Genomic DNA, 6,407 nt, shown 5'->3' on the forward strand with positions numbered 1-6,407 from the left:
AAAAGAAAATTAGTAACTTTTTAAAACAAGTTCTGTCTACCAAAATATGTAAAGGCTCTCTAGAAAAATAAAAAGTAGACAGAGGAAGAATAAAAAAAAAAAAAACTGAATTAAGGAATCTAACAATTTAACTGATCTTAGGATCTTTTAAGGAAAGAAATGATAATTTAAGGAATAATGATAAGAAATTATCTGTTAAACCATTAAAGTGTCTATAGAGAAATGTTTGCGTCTCTTGGGAAATGAATGGAGAAGAAACCTTCATCTATGATTGAATTATGATAATGTAATTGAATAGCAATAGAAATTAGGGCATCTTCTGTAGCTCATTTGAACAGGGACATTACCCTGTGTTTCACCTACTGTTAATAAACACAAAAGTATAAAGCAAGGATGAAAGTCCGTAGGGTTGTTGGGCTCAGATTTCACAAAGAACATAAATAGTCATAGTCTTAATGTACAGAAAATTCTATTATTTTCCAGAATAATTTTTGCAAGTGTTTGGATGAATTTATATAAAAACAACCTGGAAGGGAAACCTTTGGATGGACAATGAGCAAATAAAAGCAACAACAATCCTCTATTGTGAAATATACCCCCAAACATACAGAAAGAAGCATTTGCATTTGTAGGTGTTTTACATAGGAAGAAGATTAATATCTTCGCCCATATTTTGATATGTAACTAGTAGTTAGCCCACACCTGGCAGGGTTTTGGGCCCAGAGGAGTAAACAGCAAGGGAGACAGTGCTGTTACACAGGTGTTGAAAAAAAGCAGATAGTAAAAATAAAAATAAATGAATTTTAGAGAATGGCACATGTACTATGATGACAATGTAATCTATTAAAGACCAACAGTGGCTGGAGAAAGGGCTCATTAGTCCAGTGCTTACTGTAGAAGCATAAGGACCACAGTTCAATTTCATCACACACATAAAAGTTGAGGTATGGCGGGGTACTGTAACCCTAAAGAGTTTAAGTTAGCCCAGGTATAGTTAGCCTCATTATAACTCCATTTTGAAATAAAGAGCCATCTGACTGGGAGCTGAATTCAGATACCGGGAAAAAAATCACAGAATGTACACTTGGCAGAAAACAAAGTTAGCTCTCCTAGCAACAGCTTCCAGGAAATATTACAGAATAAATGCTTCATAGAAAATAGAGAGAATCTCCCTGGCAATAATCAATGAGAATCAGTTGGGAATCAGGTGGGAAAATTCTCCCCAATATTTCAGATGTGGTTTAGAAAAATAACCATTGTGATTATATGCTTTACCCATTGGGATTATATGTCTTAGCCATTGTGATTGTGTGCCTCAGAAAAGGTCACCTCACCCCTTTAAACTTTACCCAATCCTGTAACACCAAGGCTTGTGCTTCCCTGCTTGCTGCCATGGAAACCCCCTGCTCACAGACTTTCCATTTAAAAATACTGCTCACTCAGAGCTCGGAGTCCCACTTCTCTACTGCTGTGTCAGTGAGACTTGGGTCCCAAGTTCGATCGCTCTCGTAATAAAGCTCTCTTGCTATTGCATTGAGTCGTCTCCTGGTGGTCACTGAGGGTCCCATAAATCTGGCCTTACAACCCCAGTATTGGAGAGGAAGAGACATGAATTTACTAGCCAGACTGAGAGTCCCTATCTCAAAAAAGAAAGTGGAGACTGATTGAAGAAAACACTTGGAGTCAACATTTGACCTCCAAATGCATCCCACTCTCCACCTTGGATAGCCCCAACTGGTATAGCATGAAGTAAGCTGTTTGCAGAAGGCAGTGCTGTAGGTTCATGTGTTGATAGGAGATACAGTTATAAAACCATGTAGATTCAGAACTTGCCTACCAGAGGTCTAGGCAAGACTAAGTTCTATACATTGCTTAGGGGAATAGGTTTTTAATATTTAAGACAAATAGGCCATTATAGTGCAAAGAGACTGTTGACTCCCTGAACTATTGAGAAATTCTGAAGGAAAAAAAAAAGTTCTAAGTAGAAAAAATTTCAGGTGCAGACTAGTGATTTGTAAGGAGACACACAGAAACCAGACATACCGCTAATTTGGCTGAAACAGTGAGGACAGGGAAGACCCTCAAGGGGCCTGCAAAAAACTGGGTTCTGTAGGACTCTCAAAGGAATGTAGATTAATTGAATGTCCACAGAGGCTTAGAAGAGCCACAGTTATTCTCTGATTTACACACTTTCTACTTTGATCATGTAAGCAGGCAGTCAAGGGAGGGTGAGAGAGAAAAGTGTTCCCCAGTTTCCTTTGCCACAGAATATAATCATGTAGGTATACTATGAAGAGATGAGTTACTTGGTAGTTCAGGAAACCCCCTTAAAAAGAACAGTCTGCACATGCTTTACTGCATTTCTTTATTCTTTATTCTTTATTTATTTCTTTATTCTTTATTCTTCCTGCCCATTGCTTTCCCTCACCTGAGGCCCAAAGCATAGTAACCTGCTGATCTTGGACTAAACTCTCTGAAACCATAACCATTACCTGTTCCCTTTTCAGAAACAGATACCACCCAAAAACTTTCTGATATCCTTGTTTTTAACTGTTGTGGCTTGCTGAACCAGAGCTGCTGGATTTGAGACAAGTTCAGTATCATTTCCTACACGGATTAATTCATCCTTCTTGGCTTGAGAGACAAAGCGAGCAACACCTTCCAAACCCTGAGAATGGATTTTTCATCCCAGAAATTTCGGGTTTCAACCAAAGATTCTGGATAACAAGGTTGATGGGGATATGAGCATACACAGACCTCATCTTGTAGCAGAAGCCCAGTGTAACACCCTAGATCATGTTCTGGATATGACTGCAGATGGTCTGACAGTGGCCAGTTCCTTTCTGTTACCCCACCATCTGTGAACCTGCAGTCTCTTCTTTTCCTTTCCAAGAAGACTCAGCTCTGCCTTGATGTGACTGAAGTCCCTCCACAGGGTCTGCCCTTCTAGGTTGATGTCTTCATTTTCTGGGATGTCGACCATCTGGATGCTGAGAATAGTCTTCATTCTCACAGTAGATGAGGCAAAGAGGGCTAAACAACGTAATTTTTGAGAAAACTTTGGCTGAGAGGTTATTTTTTTATAATGCTATTTTTAATGGCATCATTATTTCTGTGTGTATGCATGCTTGTTCATGGATCAGCATGACTGCACAGGACTTCAGGTCAGTGGACAACCTGATGCTTTCAGTTTAAGCCCTCTCTCAGGTAGGTTCTGGATAGTAAGCTCAGGTTGCTGGTTGGACTGCAGCTTACCTATCTACATGCTGAGTATCTCACTGGCCTCACATCTTTTCTTTTAAATAACTATTAAAATACATTAAGTAATATCTAGCTCCATGAAGAAAACTTAGGCTTTTCAAAAGCTGAGAAGTAAAGTCTGGTTCTTATCTAAACATAACAAAAATGGTGAGATAACTTAAAAATAATAACTATGGGCTCAGTAGACTATATATATATATATATATATATATATATGTATGTATATATGTGTGTGATAATTAAAGAAGAGGTCATGAATTTGGAAGGGAGTGGGAGGAAAAAGGAAGGCTTGGGAAAGGGTGGAGTGGGGGTGATGTAGATGCAGTACTCAATTATGTAGTTCTCAAAATAAACAATATTTATATGACAGAGCACATACCATGGTCATGAAGGTGGTTCTTCCATGGCAAGGCTTATCCACTGTATTGCAGACTGATGACCTCTATGATTTACCCAAATTTGGCAAATGATTTTAACTTGTGATAATGGGGACTATGTTCACTCACTCCCTTGTTAGAAAAAAAAACGAAGGAAAGAAGAAAGAAAGAGAGAGAGAGAGAGAGAGAGAGAGGGAAAGAAAGAAAGAAAGAAAGAAAGAAAGAAAGAAAGAAAGAAAGAAATGGAGGAAGGGAGGGAAGAAGGAAAAGAATCAACATATTTGAACAATTTTTTGCATAAACTTATCAAAATTGCTCAACAGTTTCTTATCTCAGGGTTACTGAAGTCAACTGTTGTATATGATGTATCTTGTGGGGATTTTGAGACCAGCAAGGCTTAGGTTCATAATATTTGGATCTTATGTGTTTTTCTTGGGCTTATCTACAAGTTGTGTGAGTGCCAGCCCAAGAAGTGAAATAAAGAGATCCTTCCTCATTTCAGATATTTAAAGCCATGAGTGGCCTTTGCATCCATGTTTCTGGACCGAGAGCTTGTCTTTCTCATGCAATTAGCATGCTGCATCTATGGCATTCGCAGACAGGGTTTGTTTGAAGATCTCCACATGCCTGACAAAAGCATGAAGTCGATGCTCTGACCATGCCAAGAGGCTCGCTCACAAGACGGTCTTCATTCTTTGGTCTAGACACCCTCTTCCTCTCAAGCTTCAGAATAAACAAATTTAAACCACTGGCTGCACTGACATGGGACATAGCCTGGGGCGGGGGCGGCGGTAAACAGATGCAAACATCTTCCTGTTGGCTGCACACACCCCTACAGGCACAGTTCCCATACCTTGTTGAATGAGTTCTATTTGCCTAGAAAAGAGCCTGAGAACAGTGAGTTTATGCCCCATGTGACATGGACTCAAGACACACAGCTCTTCAAGAGCTGTTCTACACATTCTTTGTCTGCACAGACACAGATATGTAGCCTGAATGCAACCATATTTCAGCCGGGGTCTGCCTAGAATCAGCATTCCCTGATGTATTTCTGACATTGCTCCATTTGAGAGGGAACACTATAAAAACATGAACTGAAGAGAATAAAATTCTCCTGAGCCTTTGTGAACTATTTGAAAGATAAAAGCCTACAAGTGTTCACAGAGCACTGAACTTACTTCATTTTATCCATTAAATTATTAGCATAAAATGTTTGCATGTATCTCACAACAAATTGATTAAAAGAGAGAGAGAGAGATAGTGGTTTATACTAAGGCCACCATAGACAGAAATACCTGGCCATTTCGCTTGGATTTTCCCATTTTAAATGTTAAATTTAATAAATGGAGAAGTCAAAATAAATCCAAATGTATTTACATATGCCAGATATAATTCTAATGTGTCTATATTTTGATGTCTCACTTAGCTGTGTGCTAACAGTAAGAGGAACACATTTGTCAGTGAGTGAATATTTCTGTGTCTGCATCTCACACTATGACCCAAGCTTCTTGTGAAGAGGGCACTTGTCAGCCTGTCACCAGCCAGACAGTATAGCACCTCTAACCTCAGAGCTGCATCCCCGGACTCTCTAAGGATAACACTACTGCCTTATGCCAGTGACTGCCATTCAAAAAGGCAGTATGGAGTAGTTCATACTACTGATCATGTCTATGGGTTCAAAGACAATAATAAGTATCCCTGTCTTCTGAGGAGGGGCACAGAAGCTCATTTTATTCTTCCTGGAGGTTCCTGATGTGTCAGATCTGTTGTGTGATGTTTGGTCTGTTAAAGTAAAACTTCTCTTCCATTGGGGATCACAGACTAAGAGAGCAGGAGGATCTGGACAAAATAAGGTCTTCTGAACATGGCAGGATTGCTGTTCTCACAAACTCACAGCAGCTGTGGCTGTTGGCACATGACCCACATAAGATCAAGCCAGACAGCACTCAAGCAAAGTATGGGGTGGGGAATGACCTTCCACTTCTACATCATGAGGTACTGACAACTGGTCACTTCTAAGGGAGAGAGGAAGATTATAAGTAATTATCATGTAATTAATTGTTATAAATGATTATAAAATAACTATTTGAATTAATTATATAATTATGTATAATTAATATAATATGTTATATTATATAACTCTATTAATATTAATATAGATATATTACGAAAGAGAGTACAAGATTGGGAGGAGTGAGGTGGATCATTGGATGGAGAACTTAATTTGAATAAGATTGAAATACTTGGTACACATGCATGAGGTGCTCAAATAGCTAATATAAATAGTATCATAGAGCATTTTAAAGTGATGGTGATAACAGACTCTTTATTGGATTTTCAATCTCTGCCTCCTTGCCCAGATATCTTCACCTATTTCCTTTGATCATATTTCCAAGAAATGTACTGTCAACTGAGTCACCTTCTTAAATTCAACATTATGGCTTCCAAATGGTAATAGTTAACAGTAAATAACACACAGTAAGGAATAAGGTAAAATACATAAGCCATAACTGACCAGTGAGTTTGTATTTATTTATTAACCTATTAAGATCTTGAAGCACTTATGTGACATCTGTGATTCTACTAGTTGCTACAGTCTGTCTACAGAGGACAATCAAGGCTCCCCATTAAAAAAAAAAAAAAAAAAAAAAACACGTTATATGTGGACAGTCCATTCTATTAAATCCACAGTGAGAAGTTCTGCTTTAGACACTATCTTGTAATTTTATTAACAGGAATTTTAGATGTTTATTTTTTTCCTGCTTCACT

At 38.3% G+C, this 6,407-nt stretch overlaps 1 pseudogene; it reads right to left on the reverse strand.

Annotated features, from left to right (window-relative positions):
* Positions 1 to 2,503: 2,503 nt before the first annotated feature.
* On the reverse strand, positions 2,504 to 3,007 carry LOC129690529 (60S ribosomal protein L9-like; annotated as a pseudogene).
* Positions 3,008 to 6,407: the final 3,400 nt, after the last annotated feature.

The sequence above is a fragment of the Psammomys obesus genome, unplaced genomic scaffold (assembly GCF_907164565.1).
Source record: "Psammomys obesus unplaced genomic scaffold, mPsaObe1.curated_primary_1811, whole genome shotgun sequence".
Taxonomy (NCBI): Eukaryota; Metazoa; Chordata; class Mammalia; order Rodentia; family Muridae; genus Psammomys; species Psammomys obesus.